This window comes from Schistocerca gregaria, chromosome 1 (assembly GCF_023897955.1).
Source record: "Schistocerca gregaria isolate iqSchGreg1 chromosome 1, iqSchGreg1.2, whole genome shotgun sequence".
In the NCBI taxonomy this organism is placed as follows: Eukaryota; Metazoa; Arthropoda; class Insecta; order Orthoptera; family Acrididae; genus Schistocerca; species Schistocerca gregaria.
This window is the reverse complement of record NC_064920.1, coordinates 972,665,695-972,685,325: the sequence shown is the minus strand read 5'-3', so window position 1 is coordinate 972,685,325 and position 19,631 is coordinate 972,665,695. Positions and strand designations below refer to the sequence as shown.

General features: G+C 42.6%; 1 protein-coding gene across 1 annotated transcript in view; it reads left to right on the top strand.

Moving 5' to 3' along the window:
• Positions 1-733: 733 nt before the first annotated feature.
• LOC126310771 (uncharacterized) overlaps positions 734-19,631 on the top strand; it is a 186,006-nt gene continuing 167,108 nt past the window's right edge. Inside the window, exon 1 of the mRNA XM_049992114.1 lies at positions 734-978. The gene's annotated coding sequence lies outside the window, so the exon portion shown is untranslated. The remainder of the gene's footprint in view (positions 979-19,631) is intronic.

The window sequence follows — 19,631 nt, the reverse complement described above, 5'->3', positions numbered from 1 at the left end:
CTATACGGGCTTTTCTGGATACAGAAAATCTTGGATTGCTGCCCTAGCTAGCACATTCGAGAGATTTCTCACCAATTAAAAACGTCTGGTCAATGGTGGCCGGGCAACTGGCTCGTCACAATACACCAGTCACTACTCTTGATGAACTGTGGTATCGTGTTGAAGCTGAATGAGCAGCTGTTTCTGTACACGCTCTGTCTGACTCAATGCCCAGGCGTACCAAGGTCGTTATTACGTCCCGATGTTGTTGTTCTTTCTACTGATTTCTCAGGATCTATGCACCCAAATTGCGTGGAAATGTAATCACATGTCAGTTCTAGTATAATATATTTGTCCAATGAATACCCGCTTATCATCTGCATTTCTTGTTGGTGTAGCAATTTTAATGGCCAGTAGTGTACTTGTATATGCCCGCATTCGCAATTGGACTGTTCGTATCAGAAGCTGAGTTCAAACTGAGGCCACCGTGTGTTTTAATGGTTTAACTTACATTTACTGCAGTGAAGATGGCCACACAGTGACCGAAATCTAGATATGCAATAAACATAATGTGTGACTGCTGTACGCTTTACTAATTTAAATGAATACAGTGCCTGAGCGCAACTGTTTCCCTGTGGAATCAGGCTTGGTCCTTGAAGATGTTGTAGGCAGGGTGGAGAGGGGAAGCGTTCGTGTCGACAGCTGAGCTGAGCGTCACTATTTACGGAGTCGCGGATGCCATTATTGGGCGAGAGGGCGGCGTGTCGTGTGGCGCGCAGGGTGCACGGCGCGCCACGGCAGCGGCCATCGATCGCAGGGGAGGGCGGCAGCGGTCTCGGAGCCAGTGTAGCGTCAGACAGCGTAGCGTCCGCGTCGCAGGTGCGTGGAGCGCGCGCCAGCCACCGCGCCGCCACTGTGCTCTCTACGGCTGTCGTCGCCCGGGCTGCGCGCAGAGCGGCCGCCGGCTGTTTTCGAAACACACCCGTCCGCACTCACAAGGTAACACTGTTTACTGCGTGCCAACAACGCAGCCGCTACTGCTGCTGCTGCTGCTTCCAGCGTCATGATTCCTTTACTCACTGCCTTCCACTGCTTGAAAAGTAACGTCTCTGATGCCTTCCAGTACTCCAAAGTCTTTCAACTCTAGAGATATTGACACCTTCTGTCAGCAAGGCGCTTCATCTTCCTCCTGCCTGATTTCTGTTTCCTTCTTTTTCATTAATTTTGTGACAGTTTTGATGCAACATGTGACGAATTCCTCTCCTGCGCCAACCTCTTAAAGAACAGACAACAACGCTCTCAGTCGAAGAGTAAAAATGGAAATACTGTAGCTGCCAAATCTGACATTTATGTCATGGACTGTGCGGCTGGTTCCGACGGAGGTTCGAGTCCTCCCTCGGGCATGGGTATGTGTGTTTGTCCTTGGGATAATTTAGGTTAAGTAGTGTGTAAGGTTAGGGACTGATGACCTTAGTAGTTGAGTCCCATAAGACTTCACACACATTTCAACATTTTGACATTTGTCAGAACACCGGTTTGATGCGGCCCTCCACGAATTCCTCCACCTGCTCAACATTATTTGTTAAGATGTCGAATGTTGTTGTTGTTGTTGTTGTTGTAGTCTTCAGTCCTGAGACTGGTTTGATGCAGCTCTCCATGCTACTCTATCTTGTGCAAGCTTCATCTCCCAGTACCTACTGCAACCTACATCCATCTGAATCTGTTTGGTGTATTCATCTCTTGGTCTCCCTCTACAATTTTTACACTCCACACTGCCCTCCAATGCTAAATTGGTGATCCCTTGATGCCTCAGAACATGTCCTACCAATCAACCCCTTCTTCTAATCAAGTTGTGCCACAAACGTCTCCTCTCCCCAATTCTGTTCAATACCTCCTCATTAGTTATGTAATCTACCCATCTAGTCTTCAGCACTCTTCTGTAGCACCACATTTCCAGAGCTTCTATTCTCTCCCTTTCCGAACTATTTATCGTCCATGTTTCAATTCCATACACGGCTACACTCCATACAAATACTTTCAGAAATGACTTCCTGGCACTTAAATCTATACTCAGTGTTAACAAATTTCTCTTCTTCAGAAACGCTTTCCTTGCCATCGCCAGTCTACATTTTATATCCTCTCTACTTCGACCATCATCAGTTATTTTGCTCCCCAAATAGCAAAACTCCATTACTACTTTAAGTGTCTCATTTCCTAATCTAATACCCTCAGCATCTCCCGACTTAATTCGACTATATTCCATTATCCTCGTTTTCCTTTTGTTGATGTTCATCTTGTACTCTCCTTTCAAGACGCTATTCATTCCGTTCAACTGCTCTTCCAAGTCCTTTACAGTCTCTGACAGAATTACTATGTCATCGGCGAACCTCAAGGTTTTTATTTCTTCTCCATGGATTTCAATACCTACTCCGAATTGTTGGGTTTTTGGGTGTTAAAATTACGAACAACTTCAGTTGGAAAGACCACATAGATAATATTGTGGGGATGGCGAGCCAAAAGTTGCGTTTTATTGGCAGGACACTTAGAATATGCAACAAGTCCACTGAAGAGACAGTTTACACTAAACTCGTTCGTCCTCTGTTAGAATATTGGTACGCGGTGTGGGATCCTTACCAGGTGTGATTGACGGAGGACATCGAAAGGGTGCAAAACAGGGCAGCTCGTTTTGTATTATCATGTAATAGGGGAGAGAGTGTGGCAGATATGATACGCGAGTTGGGATGGAAGTCAGTAGAGCAAAGACGTTTTTCGTCTCGGCGAGATCTATTTACGAAATTTCGTCACCAAGTTTCTCTTCCGAATGCGCAGATATTTTGTTGAGTCCTACCTACATAGGTAGAAATGATCATCAAAATAAAATAAGAAAAATCAGAGCTCGAACAGAAAGGTTTATGTGTTCGCTTTTCCCGCGCGCTGTTCGGGAGTGGAATGGTAGGGAGGTAGTATGATTGTGGTTCGATGAACCCTCTGCGAAGCACTTAAATGTGAATTGCAGAGTAATTATGTAGATTTAGATGTAGATGTTAAAGGCTGTGACCTCCCTTACAGTGTTTCCCCTCTACAGCTCCCTGTAGTGCCATACAGGTTATTCACAATTGTAGTACACATCTCCTCTCATCATGTCCCGTTTTTTTGTCAACGTTTGAATCCTGCCTCGGGCATGGATGTGTGTGATGTCCTTAGGTTAGTTACGTTTAAGTAGTTCTAAGTTCTAGGGGACTGATGACCTCAGATTTTAAGTCCCATAGTACTCAGAGCCATTTTTTGTCAGCGTTTTCCACAGGTTCCTTTCCTCGCCGATTTAGCGGAGAATCTCCTCATTCCTTACCTTATCAGTCCACCAAATTTTCACCATTCTTCTGCAGCACCACATATCAGATGTTTCCGTTCTCCTCTGTTTCGGCTTTCCTGCTGTCCGTGATTCGCTGCTCCAAACGTACATTCTCAGAAATTTATTCTTCAAATTAAGGCGTATGTTTGATACTGCTAAATTTCTCTTGGCCAGGAATGCCCTCTTTGCCTGCGTTAGTCTGATTTTTGTATGTATCTACATCGACATTCATACTCCGCAAGCCACCCGACGGGGTGTGGCGGAGGGTACCTTGAGTACCTCTCTCGGTTCTCCCTTCTATTCCAGTCTCGTATTGTTCGTGGAAAGGATTGTTGGTATGCCTCTGTGTGGGCTCTAATGTCTCTGATTTTATCCTCATGGTCTTTTCGCGAGATATACGTAGGAGGGAGCAATATACTACTTGACTCTTCATTGAAGGTATGTTCTCGAAACTTCAACAACAGCCCGTACCGAGCTACTGAGCATCTCTCCTGCAGAGTCTTCGACTGGAGTTTATGATCTACGTAACACTTTCACGGTTACTAAATGATGCTGTAACGAAGTGCGCTGCTCTGCGTTGGATGTTCTCTATCTCTTCTATCAACCCTATCTGGTACAGATCCCAAACTGCTGCGCAGTATTCAAGCAGTGGGCGAACAAGCGTACTGTAACCTACTTCCTTTGTTTTCGGATTGTATTTCCTTAGGATTCTTCCAATGAATCTCAGTCTGGCATCTGCTTTACCGACCATCAACTTTAAATGATCTTTCCATTTTAAATCACTCCTAATGCCTACTTCCAGATAATTTATGGAATTAAGTGCTTCCAGGTGCTGACCTACTATATTGTAGCTAAATGATAAGGGATCTATCTTTCTATGTATTCGCAGCACATTACACTTGTCTACATTGAGATTCAATTGCCATTCCCTGCACCATGCCTCAATTCGTTGCTTAGTCCTCCATAGGTCACTTTGCTTCCACGGCAGCAGAATTCCTTCACTTCGTCTACTTCCTGATCACCAACTTTGATGTTGAGCTTCACGCTCCTCTCATTTTTGCTACTTCTCACTACTTGTGACTTTTTTCCCTGTGTATTCTCAGCCCATAATCGGTACTCATTAGACACTTCATGCCATTCAACAGATTAAAAAATGTTCAAATGTGTGTGGATTCCTAAGGGACAAATCTGCTAAGGTATCAGTCCCTAGACTTACACACTACTTAAACTAACTTACACTAACTCATGCTAAGAACAACACATATACCCATGCCCGAGGGAGGACTCGAATCTCGGGCGAGGGGAGCAGCGCAATCCGTGACATGGCGCCTCAAACCGTGCGGCCACTCCGCACGACGTCAACAGATCCTATAGCTCTTCTTCACCTCCATTCATCGTTGCAATGTCATCAGTGAATCTTGTCATTCATTTTCTTTCACCCTGGATTTTAATCCCCCTTTTTGAATCTTTCTTTTATTTCCGCCATTTCTTTCTCGATTTGTAGACTGACCAGTAGGGGTGAAAGAGTGCATCCTTGTCTTACACAATTATGAAACCAAGTACTTCGTTCTTGGCCTTCCAGCCTTGTTGTTCCCTCTTGGTTCTTGTACACACTGTATATTTCCTCTCTTACTCCAATTTTTCTCATAATTTCGAACATCTTGCGTTATTTTACATTGCCGAACACTTTCCAAGATACTACTCCAGACGGGTGTAAAAATAAATGTGCGCAACGGAAAATAATAAACGCTAAAATGAAGATGTGGTCCCGTCTGACTACCCGCTGAAGCAGATCTTAGGATGTCTTAATGGACTTTAACATATAAATTACAACGTAAACATAAATGAATGATTAAGGCAAATAATACTACTAAATGATAAGCGTTGTTCCTGCGTATATATTTACTGTAGATTAAAAAACTTTATATTACAAAGTTTACATTTCCTAAGTAGTTTTACTAATCAATTGCCCAACTCTGCCCCTTATTATGACTGCGCAGTCTAATATCAATAACACGAAATGACTGACATCATCTACGTACCAAACACTAGAAGACACTACTTTCAATGATGATCTACGGTGCTGTGGAACCTCAGTGGAAATAAAATGACGTGATCACAGCTGTTTAGCTTTTATAGCCCTAATAAGCCGAAGCAGTTTGCGATATCACCGTATGTACTGCGCCCGGTGCATCGAATGATGGTTCTCGTACTCGTCTGCGACGATGGAAGAACGCCAACCACAAATAAACTCTTTCAAACACTATGACGGCAGAAGCCGGCCCTCTGACTAATATACTCTAATATCCACAAGGGCGGATTTCAGATAACGTCTCAACGTAAGTATAGGCAGAGACCAATTACTGAACGCTGCGTACTCAACGACGACTTCCAACCCAGAGGTGAAGTCCAGAATCGTATAGGTTCTCAACAGTACAGTACCTAACTATAAACTCTCCTGACAGCAAAGGCAGCAAGTCCATCTGTACCAACAAAGCTGATATCGAGCGACCGTCACACACGAACGCCCACAATGGAAGACCTCTTCTCTCCACCGCTGGTCTTCCAGCAACATTCAGCTACCCACCATCGTAATTCCAAAAACGAATCATAATCATATTTCCGAAACCACGGAATATTCTCCCTCTCGACAGATTCTTCCGAACGACGACCAATCATATTTTAGTCTTTTGTCGTCCAGCGCGGTAAGTTTCCGTGGAAATACCTATATTCGTACAATGGTACGCTTCTGAGTAAAAATCCTTGGAAATAACCTAGCCTGCATGGTTTCCGAGGTGCCACTTCGTTCCTTTCGCCTGGTTCCAAAATTTGCAGAGTTCGGAAGTATTATCCGGTTATCCTTCCGGCCCTACTACAACAGCGGCCTATTGTGCTCCAGAGCTCAGGTGCCACGACGTTCGTCTAGCTACTTCCTGTGTTTAAGCAGGACCAACACCTGTGCGGCCTTCCACCCAGAGCTTGAGTTCTGCTTGCCGTTTCATCTCCGCTAGCGGTCCACGCTCTACTAGTATAGGCAATCATTCATTACGCCGTTTTTATAATAAAGACACTCCATCACCTTTCATGCAGTAAGCGTTAACAATTGTTGACAAGTAGTACGTGACAATGTCAGTCTCCTTTAAATATTCATATATACGATGTACAACCTATCAAATGACATCTAATTGTGGTTGTAGTTCACGGCAAAGTTTGTGGATGAATGCTTGTAAGGTCTGAAATTATAGCCACCTTACAACTTTTTCTAGATCAGCATATCCAAAGATCGTGTCACGCTTTTTCTTCTGTTTGTAGAAAACAGATTTCCATTCAAACAGTTGAGAATATACTTTACACCATAGAATTACGCTCCTCACCGCATTTCCGCAAAGAATAGCGAGACAAATTAGGAAATTGATACTTTATCAAGAACGTTCAAGAACTAGGAAACTGTCTGGTCCTTTCAAAGAAGAAAACAGCAACCACCCACTGTTAACAATGCTATTTGTTTACACAAATAGCTTCGTCAGTTGTTTAAAACAGACGACGGCTGTTCACATTTATATTACATTAGTCGTCGTTTCCATTGATGGTTGATTCTTTTTTAACAACTAACGAACCAACAACAAATGTAATATGAACTTGTACAGCCTTCTGAGGGTGAACTTGACGGTTCGAAAGCAGTAACGGCGCTATTTTTGTAAATAAGCAGCATTATTTACAGTGGGTGGTTGCTGTTTTCTTCTTAGCAAGAATCAACATGTCTCACGGTCTCAAAAATGTCGGTTTTCGTCAAAGCAGCAGCAAAAGAGTTTTTATTCTAATTGCCAGTAATGCTGAGGCACTACCGTTTTATTTGTGATAAATTAAGAACAGCAAGCAGCAGTAGTTTGTTACCTGCAGTTAGTAAAATCTACTTCTCATATCTCTTACACTTTGGAGCTCCAGAGGGAAGTACAGCTTAGCAAGAAGACCAGTCACCGATATGAAACTTCCTGACAGATTAAAACTGTGTGCCCGACCGAGACTCGAACTCAGGACCTTTTGCCTTTCGCGGGCAAGTGCTCTACCAACTGAGCTACCGAAGCACGACTCACGTCCCGTACTCTCACCTTTACTTCTGCCAGTATCTCGTCTCTTACCTTCCAAACTTTACAGAAGCTCTCCTGCGAACCTTGCAGAACTAGCACTCCTGAAAGACAGGATATTGCGGAGACATGGCTTAGCCACACCATCTGCTAACAGATGTTTGAAACACTCTCTCCATGGTTTGGCATCTGGACCTAGAACCATGCAACAGAGTACTGAAAACACAACAGTCCTGGAGACGCGTTTTGTGAAAAAATGGCGCTTAGATAGTTTACCATTTCTACCCTTCAATTGCCTCGAAATATATGATCAGGCGAACATGTGCAACTGAGGAACGTATTAAGAGAATTAAAAAAAATCCACATCAGTTTCCAGTAATTCTATTTATTTGCCCGACCTGTTTCGAAGCCTAAAGCTTCATCTTCAGTTGCCATCAGCTGCGAGGAGGAGTTTCTAGCGTACAAGAACTATTGGGTTGACATGCCAAAAAGAAAGGTGAAGCCCTAAAAAGTGGTGTACTCACTTCAACTGTTAGTTAAATATATTTCAGTCTCTGCCTTTCCCTACAGTTTTTACCTTTCGCAACTCCCTTTAGTATAACGGAGGTTATTCCGTGACATCTTAACACATGACCTATCATCTTGTCTTTCCTTAGGTATTCTTCTCTACACACTCTTTTCCTCGCCGATTCGGTGCAGAACTCATTTCTTCTCGGTTCGCCTAATTTTCAACCTCATTTCCATGATACCAAATCCCAAACATTCGATTCTTTTCTTTCCCGGTTTTCCCAGAGTCCATCTTAACTACTGCGCCGCCTCGCATATTTGAAAATGCGGAACAAAGATGTTGGAGGAGTGAACCTGTGAGTTGAAAGTGGCGAGTATATAACGACTTCAGATGGGGAGCTATGGCCTCGAAACAAATTCCGCAGGGCTCATTTAATTGGTGAAAGATTTTACTTTCAACGTAGATAGTTTCACTATACCATTAAACAAATTAGACCATTTCTACACATCTTTAATTCCACACCGCACGTCTACAATCTGTCTCGACGCAGTCTCATGGTCAGGCGCCAAGATGAACGAAATTGATTTCGTTACGCCTTCCACAACTAAGAGAACTGTTTTCAATCGCATAAAGCGTTAACTGTTCGCTTCACAATGAAACAATTACAATTTTTACTTCAAAACAACCTCTGCGAAAACAGATCAATACAGCTTAAAGATATAGGAACTCACAGTCCAATCTGCTGAATTCTACACCTATCTGTGTAGTTTCCGTCGTCACACTAGTATTTTTCTCTTTTCATGCTTTCGCACGACAGTTTCGTATACAAGGCTAATTCTATCTGCCCAACGTAACCCCAACAGAAAAGATAAAAACCGGAAAGAAAGAAACTATATTCATGCCGTTACCGAGTCCTCAAGGTCCGAGGGGCAAAGTATATCTCCTTCTTCTTCTTCTTCTTTTTTTTTAAAAAAAAACGAAATTTCATAACTACAAATTATGAACTCCTTTCGAGTCAGAGTTTTTCTTATTGACTTAGTTACTTAATAACGACTTCCTGGTATGAGACCACGATCATAATATATTTCAGCAATAATACTGCTTACATCGATAAAGGATTTACTCAACTGCATTACTTTATGTAATATGTTTCAGTTCTTGTCGTTCTGAGACCAAAGAATGCCAGAATGAGTTCGTACGTAACGTCGCGAAGTATAATTACCCAATTGCTATTCATTTTCAGGGTATATTCCGCGTTAACTAACAAGACGCGAGTACAAGGCGACAGGCAACGTGGGTTTGAATCACGTAACGTCCACGTGGACGATCGTGGCAAGAGGCAAAAGATGACTGACAAGAGCGCAGAGGGCAGCCTCCTTGCAGAATTTTGAAAATTTCTGAATGGATCTGTCTTACATTTGGTTGCCTCACACCATGACTATACACTTGATTTGTTGCCGCAACAAGAAGCTACCTGGTTTGCTTCGTTCCTATTCATGTCCGTACGTTTTCGGCTTCCGAAAAAAATGACCAGTGGCAACTGACGATTGTGTAGTTTACCGTAGTTTCAGCGGACACAGATCATCGTATATGCTTGTGCCGCTATTACTAGTTTTGCCTCTGAAGGGAACAGCTCTTTCTTTACCGGAATTACACTGTTTTTCCTAAATCATCTGACACGAATATCCCGATTTTACTGTATAATCTTTCTCCGAAACGTCGCCTACTGAAAGAGACGCTAAATGGTGTCTTCTTGTCTCTATGGACACACAAACAATTAACACACACATGAGAAAAAGAGAGTCAGATGCGCAAGCACATTAAACACGTCCGTTCGCACATAATGCTGCCATCTGAGACAGCTGCAAATTCTGTCACTGATATGCTCAAAACAGTTAAAAAATGGTTCAAATGGTTCTGAGCACTATGGGACTTAACTTCTGAGGTCACAATCCCCTAGAACTTAGAACTACTTAAACCTAACTAACCTAAGCCCATCACACACATCCAGACTGCAGCGCCTAGAACCGCTCGACCACTTCGGCCGACCTCAAAACAGTTATGCGGCCCTGAGAGAGACAATGAAATCAAGTTGTAAAAGACAAGAACAAGAAGTAAGAATCACAGAAAAGCTGTCTTAGATATGTGTTGATGCTACATGAGCATGTTTAACATTCTTTCAGCTTACTGCTACATGGCTGTGACGAAGACTAGAATGAAATGCTGAAATAAGTTTAGTCTTTTTTTATTTAAAAAAAAAAAACAGCTCAATTTGTAGTGAAAACTCTATATACTATTACAGTAGCGCATAATGAAGATTTACAGTACTTGAATCAAATCGACGAGGAATTCTGGGAAATACAAATTAGGCTTGCGATTTTGTTAATTATTCTATGATAACTTACCGATAGATATTTTATAGAATCTGTCCTTATGAACATTTTTTAGTACAATTCTTTTCTAACATTGTTTGAGCTGTATCAGTTTTCCACCTCCCACCTGTTTATGTTGAAGCCCGTATATGTTACATCTATTTCATAATGAATCATTACAAAAGTCCAGTCTCTTAATTTGCATATCCACTCATGTCACGACAACAAGTTCGGACCCTCCTGTAGCTGATACGAAGTAACTAATGAAAGACAGAAACGTGCTAATTACGATGCGAAAGCTCCTGACTGCGCTGATAGAGCTTCGAGACAGTATCCTGTCAGCTGATAGCACCCCAATTCTGTTCGCTGGAACAAGTAAATTTCTACTTTCCATACAGTGCCATTTCTGAAGAAAAAATATAGTGTGGCTCTCGCTGGACTCCTACATACTACACTGCCAGCCAGTGTTTCGTGGGGACCTGTCCAGGCTTAAAGCTGATAATGGGCTGATTCTATGTCCGGTTGATTTTCAAATTGGGTTCCCCCTTAATCTTCAGTCCCAACTCTCCAGCACCAACAAGGCAGCACATAGAAAAAAATTTTTAATAGAGGTGGAGCCCCTCCACGCCCACACCGGCATGATGGCCAACTCCGAAACGTCGCCTACTGAAAGAGACGCTAAATGGTGTCTTCTTGTCTCTATGGACACACAAACAATTAACACACACATGAGAAAAAGAGAGTCAGATGCGCAAGCACATTAAACACGTCCGTTCGCACATAATTCTGCCATCTGAGACAGCTGCAAATTCTGTCACTGATATGCTCAAAACAGTTAAAAAATGGTTCAAATGGTTCTGAGCACTATGGGACTTAACTTCTGAGGTCACAATCCCCTAGAACTTAGAACTACTTAAACCTAACTAACCTAAGCCCATCACACACATCCAGACTGCAGCGCCTAGAACCGCTCGACCACTTCGGCCGGCCTCAAAACAGTTATGTGGCCCTGAGAGAGACAATGAAATCAAGTTGTAAAAGACAAGAACAAGAAGTAAGAATCACAGAAAAGCTGTCTTAGATATGTGTTGATGCTACATGAGCATGTTTAACATTCTTTCAGCTTACTGCTACATGGCTGTGACGAAGACTAGAATGAAATGCTGAAATAAGTTTAGTCTTTTTTTATTTAAAAAAAAACAGCTCAATTTGTAGTGAAAACTCTATATACTATTACAGTAGCGCATAATGAAGATTTACAGTACTTGAATCAAATCGACGAGGAATTCTGGGAAATACAAATTAGGCTTGCGATTTTGTTAATTATTCTATGATAACTTACCGATAGATATTTTATAGAATCTGTCCTTATGAACATTTTTTAGTACAATTCTTTTCTAACATTGTTTGAGCTGTATCAGTTTTCCACCTCCCACCTGTTTATGTTGAAGCCCGTATATGTTACATCTATTTCATAATGAATCATTACAAAAGTCCAGTCTCTTAATTTGCATATCCACTCATGTCACGACAACAAGTTCGGACCCTCCTGTAGCTGATACGAAGTAACTAATGAAAGACAGAAACGTGCTAATTACGATGCGAAAGCTCCTGACTGCGCTGATAGAGCTTCGAGACAGTATCCTGTCAGCTGATAGCACCCCAATTCTGTTCGCTGGAACAAGTAAATTTCTACTTTCCATACAGTGCCATTTCTGAAGAAAAAATATAGTGTGGCTCTCGCTGGACTCCTACATACTACACTGCCAGCCAGTGTTTCGTGGGGACCTGTCCAGGCTTAAAGCTGATAATGGGCTGATTCTATGTCCGGTTGATTTTCAAATTGGGTTCCCCCTTAATCTTCAGTCCCAACTCTCCAGCACCAACAAGGCAGCACATAGAAAAAAATTTTTAATAGAGGTGGAGCCCCTCCACGCCCACACCGGCATGATGGCCAACTCCGAAACGTCGCCTACTGAAAGAGACGCTAAATGGTGTCTTCTTGTCTCTATGGACACACAAACAATTAACACACACATGAGAAAAAGAGAGTCAGATGCGCAAGCACATTAAACACGTCCGTTCGCACATAATTCTGCCATCTGAGACAGCTGCAAATTCTGTCACTGATATGCTCAAAACAGTTAAAAAATGGTTCAAATGGTTCTGAGCACTATGGGACTTAACTTCTGAGGTCACAATCCCCTAGAACTTAGAACTACTTAAACCTAACTAACCTAAGCCCATCACACACATCCAGACTGCAGCGCCTAGAACCGCTCGACCACTTCGGCCGGCCTCAAAACAGTTATGTGGCCCTGAGAGAGACAATGAAATCAAGTTGTAAAAGACAAGAACAAGAAGTAAGAATCACAGAAAAGCTGTCTTAGATATGTGTTGATGCTACATGAGCATGTTTAACATTCTTTCAGCTTACTGCTACATGGCTGTGACGAAGACTAGAATGAAATGCTGAAATAAGTTTAGTCTTTTTTTATTTAAAAAAAAAACAGCTCAATTTGTAGTGAAAACTCTATATACTATTACAGTAGCGCATAATGAAGATTTACAGTACTTGAATCAAATCGACGAGGAATTCTGGGAAATACAAATTAGGCTTGCGATTTTGTTAATTATTCTATGATAACTTACCGATAGATATTTTATAGAATCTGTCCTTATGAACATTTTTTAGTACAATTCTTTTCTAACATTGTTTGAGCTGTATCAGTTTTCCACCTCCCACCTGTTTATGTTGAAGCCCGTATATGTTACATCTATTTCATAATGAATCATTACAAAAGTCCAGTCTCTTAATTTGCATATCCACTCATGTCACGACAACAAGTTCGGACCCTCCTGTAGCTGATACGAAGTAACTAATGAAAGACAGAAACGTGCTAATTACGATGCGAAAGCTCCTGACTGCGCTGATAGAGCTTCGAGACAGTATCCTGTCAGCTGATAGCACCCCAATTCTGTTCGCTGGAACAAGTAAATTTCTACTTTCCATACAGTGCCATTTCTGAAGAAAAAATATAGTGTGGCTCTCGCTGGACTCCTACATACTACACTGCCAGCCAGTGTTTCGTGGGGACCTGTCCAGGCTTAAAGCTGATAATGGGCTGATTCTATGTCCGGTTGATTTTCAAATTGGGTTCCCCCTTAATCTTCAGTCCCAACTCTCCAGCACCAACAAGGCAGCACATAGAAAAAAATTTTTAATAGAGGTGGAGCCCCTCCACGCCCACACCGGCATGATGGCCAACACAAAAGGTCTACTGCCATCTCTGCATAAGGGTTAGTATTCACTAAAGTGAGGTGTCGCAGGATGTGGGTACTGCGATGTTTGCGTACGTCTGGTTAGGATTAACCATTAATACGCGCTCATCTGGAGATAGATTCGTCGAAATCTGACGACGGGTAGCGGTTTTAAGGGCAGAGGGAAAAAAGTGCCAGGACAAGAGCCAAGGGAAAAAAACCTCTGCGATAGTTAGGTCGCGTGGTAAGAGCAGTAGCGGTTTTCTTGCTGCCTGCGATAGGTTGTGCAAGGATAGGCTTGGTTAGTAGAGGGTATCATGCTTGTCGATACCTTGGCGTTGTGCGTTGTGCTGCTCGGCGGCTGGCGCTGGGTGCTGGCACGGAGTCCTCGTTCAGCGTCAGCAACCTGCAACAGTTAGGTTTGTTATCGATCATGTGTCCGACAGGTCATATACCGGAGACACAGTGTGAGGGAATGTTGGCAGCTTGTTTGTGCGCCTGTGGGCGAGCTCGGTCGGTGTCCCTGCTGTGGCCTGTTGATCGGCTCTAGTAGCAGCTGGTAGTTGCCAGTCAGAGTTGCTGATGTGCAGGGGCTTACCGACGTTTGTTGCTGTTTGCATATGTTAGTTTACCACAGGTGGCTATGCCCTAACTACCAGTGTCTGTGGCCGCTTGTGTTTCCACCTGTGGTTGTGATCGTAGTTTCCCAGAGTGAGGATAAAAGGATTGTTCGAGTGTCTCGAGTTCCTGTATAGTCGTGTGGCGTGTTTTTTGAATACTTCCTTGAGGGTATCAAGGCGGTATTCATGGTGAAGATCCACGGTGCGTGTGTAGCGTAGAGCGTTGCTAATGATTCGTAGCACCTTGTTCTGTATGATCTGCAGGCGGCGCAGTCGTGTAGGAGCTGCATATCCCCAGACGGGAGCTGCGTACGACATCAGAGGTCTAATCAGTGTCATGTATATGGACCTCGACACCCTCCTGTTCAGTGTGCTTTCCCTGTTGATCATTGGGTAGAGCTGTTTGAGCCTCGCGTGCGCTCGGTTGGCAACGTATTCAATGTGGTCCCCCCATGTAAGTTTCCGGTCCAGCCAGACACCAAGGTACCTGACTTTCTCTCGGAAACGTATTGGGCGTGTATGTAGTGTTATTGGTCTACAGTGTTGGTGTTTGCGCAGTAGTTTCGGTCTGCGTGTGAACAGAACTGCTTTGCACTTGTCGACGTTTACTTTAATACGCCATCTCTCCAACCAAGGCTCAGCTGTTCTGAGTGCTGTCTGTATTCGTGAATTGGCAGCACATAGAAGTAGTTCACGAGTCTATATAGAGCCTTGTTGCCCACTTGTGGTATGGATGTTGTCTAAATTCTCGACAGACTGAAAAATTAAATCACATATTGCATCTGTATTTCGATGACAAAATACAGATTGCGAGAAGTACATATATCGAAAAATGTCAGCATGAACAAACAAACCTCATGAGCTGGCAGAACAAGCCACTTGGCTGGCATGCCACATCGAGTTTCTAGATGTAAACACCGACAAATGTTCCTTTTGCGTTAGGAGACGAGAGTTCTTCGATTTATCGATCCTCTGCAGCAGCGTTACACAAATATAAGTGGCGTGCACAAATGTCCTGTTCGAAAGACTGGAAGACAATACACTTACTTGTAATTACCGATCCTTTCGAGACAGTTTCGTTGTATTAAAGATTCTCTGAGCACTTCCCGCTTTAATTTGATGCACAATCAACGTGACAGTTGCACCGAGGATATCTAATTCTACAATACACTTGAGTGTTCTGTTAGATGACATTTGACATTAGTACTGTTAAAATATTTTCATCTAAGATAATAAACGAAAGTCTTGTATAAGTACTACTTAAGGTCAGACATAAAAGTCCTCTGCTCAGTCCTTTTGTGCTGTCTCAATAAACCTCTTACCAAGATATAACTGAGCATTGTATTGGGCTTAAAATATGGTTTTTTCACGTTTCTAATAGGTTTGTATGGCTGTAACATCTTAAACAAGACATGGTGCAAGACAATTTGTAAATATAATATTAGCTTTGTTTAATAGTCATTCTTTCGAACAATGAACCCAAAGTGTAGATCTTCAGAATACTTATTGTACAATAATCTCGTAACCATTCATTTATTGTATTTTGAAAACTGGGCTCCCCCGTTAAGTAAATTTAAAATTTATTGTTAGAAGTTACGTAAGCAAGTTCACTGACACATCTGTCGTTTTTCTACACGTCATACAAAAGAAGAAGAAGGTGACGAAGTAGAGGAAAAAGAATGAGACAGTCGAATAGTACGAAGGTTAGAGAAAAGAGGTGTGGAGGGGCTGACGAGACAGTTCCTTTTGTCCATCGAAATCACGATCGACTCACACTGCTTTCTGTTAAAGCGAAATTGTACCAATAAGGAAGAGAATTAAGTTTTCGTGCCATTCGTGTCTCTGTTTGGCTTCTGCTTTTTTTTTGTTTTGCTGCCTGCATTCGTCAAAATAATTTACCATTACACGATATAGGTTGTAGGTGAACATGTGGGGCAAAATGGAATACAAAACTGATGTAGCAAATGCGTTTTTATCAACCAGACACGTGACTCATAAAGGAGATATTTGACCTGTATCGAATCTCCAGGACACGTCCCTTGTTTTATGCTGGTGTTAATTTAGTTATGACTTCTCAACAATGTGTCTTACCACAATAAATGGTTAGGTGACCTATTGTTCAGACATACGAGGTGTGACCATAAAGTAATGAGAATGATTTTCTTTGCAGGATGTGGCAACCTTGCAGGCTTGGATAGGCACATTATCTTTGACCTTGACCTATCTGCTTCTAGTCCAAGCGGCACATCGATGCAGCTGCTCAGTTGTGAGTTGCGCTGTAATAAGTTAACATGTGTTTGTGTCTCTTGTCACGGAAGTGGTACCGCATAATATTGCGTTAAGTTGGGTGAAAACGCTACGACAACTTACGGTAAGCTTCAGAAGGCTTTTGGAGAGGAGGTTATGTCAAGAGCTCAAGTTTTTCGTTAGCATAAAATGTTTAGTGAAGGCAGAACGAATGTTGAAGATGAAGACCGCAGTGGACGACATTCAACCTCACGGACGGATGTCAACTTGGCCACTGTGCGTGAACTCCTACGATCTGATCGAAGATCATCCGTGAAAATGATTGCATAAGAACTGAACATCAATGGAGAAACAGTACATCTAATAATAACTGAAGATATTGGTATGAGAAAGATTTGTGCAAAAATGGTCCCGAAAAAACTCACACCACAACAGCGAGAAACACGGAAAAATGTGGCAGCTGATCTGTTAGAGCAAACGGAAATCAATCGAGAATTGTTGAGCCGTATTATCACTGGTGATGAAAATTGGTTTTTTCAGTACGATCCAGAGACAAAACGCCAAAGTTCGCAATGTAGCTCAAAGGGATCACCCAGATCAAAAACGCTCGCATGTCAAAGTCAAAAGTGAAATGCATGCTTGTGTGCTTCTTTGATTTCAAGGGAATTGTTCATGAAGACAAACGGTTAGCCAATATTACTACAAAGAAATTTTAGAAAGAGTTCGTAAGGGAGTTCTTCGTGTCCGTGCCAGCATTGCTGATAATTGGATTCTGCATCACGATAATGCGCCATGCCGTACTGCACTGTCAGTACAGCAATTTTTAACCTCAGAACAAATTTCAGTACTACCACAGCCACCTTATTCACCAGATATCGCTCCATGCGACTTTTTTCTATTTCCAAGAGTCAAAACGCCGGTCAAGGGATACCATTTTCAAACAACACAAGATGTCCAGAAAGCTGTGACGAGGGTCTTGGAGGATATTACAAAAGATGAGTTGCAGAAATATTACCATCAATGGCAGAAGCGCTGGAAAAAGTGTGTGCAATCAGAAGAGAACTACTTTGAAGGAGACAACACTAAACTTGAATAAAACGGTAAGCAACATTTTTTTCACATCAGTCTCAGTACTTTATTGTTGCACCTCGTAAGCTATCCATCCACAGTGTGAGATATCACAAACACTGGTGTTCAAAACGTAAGGAAGAAGGTAACTTTTGCATGATGTGTCACTCACTACCAAGTAACATAGCTCAATGAAACTTGAACCACACACAGAAAGAACTACTACAGTATAGTACAGATGTTAACCGAAAGAAATACGCAATGAGTCGAACAGAAACGACACTGTTATTCAAAGACAACAATTACACTGAAGTCACCTCGATTTATGGTGGTCCTCTGGACATTACAAAAGGCAGGAGATGGTTCTTCATTTATTGTGCAATCATCACGGATAGTATTGCATGCATTAAAGTGTGCTCCCATGGTTGCCAGAAGATTGGTAGGGAGTTCTTGTGGTAGGACATTCCATAGCCCGCCGGAGTGGCCGAGCGGTTCTAGGCGCTTCAGTCTGGAACCAAGCCTCGGGCATGGATGTGTGTGATGTCCTTAGGTTAGTTAGGTTTAAGTAGTTCTAAGTTCTAGGGGACTGATGACCTCAGGTGTTAAGTCCCATAGTGCTCAGAGCCATTTGAACCATTTATTTGACATTCCATTCCCTCACCAGCGCGGTTGACTATTGTTGAATGGAGGTCAGTAAGCCGATTCAACATTGTGTCTCCCCACAACATAATATCTGGACAACCAAAACGATCATGTTAGATAAGGTCCCTCGGAGCATTGCGGCTTCCCTCTGGCTATACGAGGGTACGTCCAACACTGTCGAATATGATGATTTTGGTCGTCCAGGCGTTACGGTGTGGGAGGTATAATGTTTAATGGGAGTACTGACTTCTAAATCTTTGAACACGGTACAATCATTCATCAACATTTTCGCGACACTATACTCTTTGCCTATGTGCGGCTTTTCCGGGGTGCATTCGACCCTGACTTTATTTTTATGCATGACAATGTGTGAACACACCGAACTGCGCAGGGGAAAGAGCACTTGGAACGAGAGAATATTCTGTGAATGTTCTGCATGCCCGTTCCTCGATTTAAACTCCATCGAGCACTTGTAGGAGGCGTCCATAATGTACCAACGAGGATCCAGCCGTTTTCAACCACGGTCGTAGAATAATGGTCTCCTTATTACAAGGAACGCCTTAGTCCTTACCAATATAGTAGTCAGCAATTTTTGTTAATGATTCTTTTCACTCCGTCGTTCATGAGCTATACCCCTGAGATACGAGTATGCTTAAAGCTCAACAAGGGAAAAACTACTTGGTAGGTTAAACTAAGAATCAATGTTAATACATTACTTACTGACCTTCATTACATGTTTGGTACTTTCTCAGCAGTGCCCACCAACTACGTATCATACTTCAGAATTCTGTTTCATGTCGTCAAAGCCATCACAGATTTGTGCCAATCCTCTCAGTTCTAGCAGCAAAGGGAGTATCGTAGACGACACATCCGACATGCACCCTCAGAAAAAATTAAGACGAGTTCGCTGCTCACGCAGTAGTCCTATACATGTGGTAAGCTGCTCTCGTGCAGTGTACTAACAGAAATACAGGAGCTTGCCATCCCATCTCAAAACGTTCACAAGACACCTTTTTTTGTAAGACGTATAATCAGAGTCTACTCATAAGCCTAATTATGACTATTCAAACAATTAAAACTATTTGCACAAGTAAGGGAGACATCATCTGTGAATAGCACGTATGTGTGGAAGGCAGCATCATCAGCATTGTATGCAGAAACTACTGTATAGATTCAGTATGAGGCGTGAATTGAGTGGTCCTAGTATCGCACATTCCGAAGGTGGAATACATCTAGGTTGCACTCCTGCACCTCCCTGCAAACGGTTACATGTCACAGAACGCGCCCTCGTTGGAAGAACATTACTGTCAAGTATCCTCAAAACCCGAACGTCCCTTCCGTCGTCCCTCGTCTCAGTGTAAGTTAGCTCAAATTCTTTGTAGTCTATGCCGGATCCAGAATCTTCCACGCAAACAGAGACTGATGAGGCACATTGAAGGCTTAAAGCAGAACAAGAACCATCTACTAGATGGTTTCAGTAAGCTGTGTACTGTGATC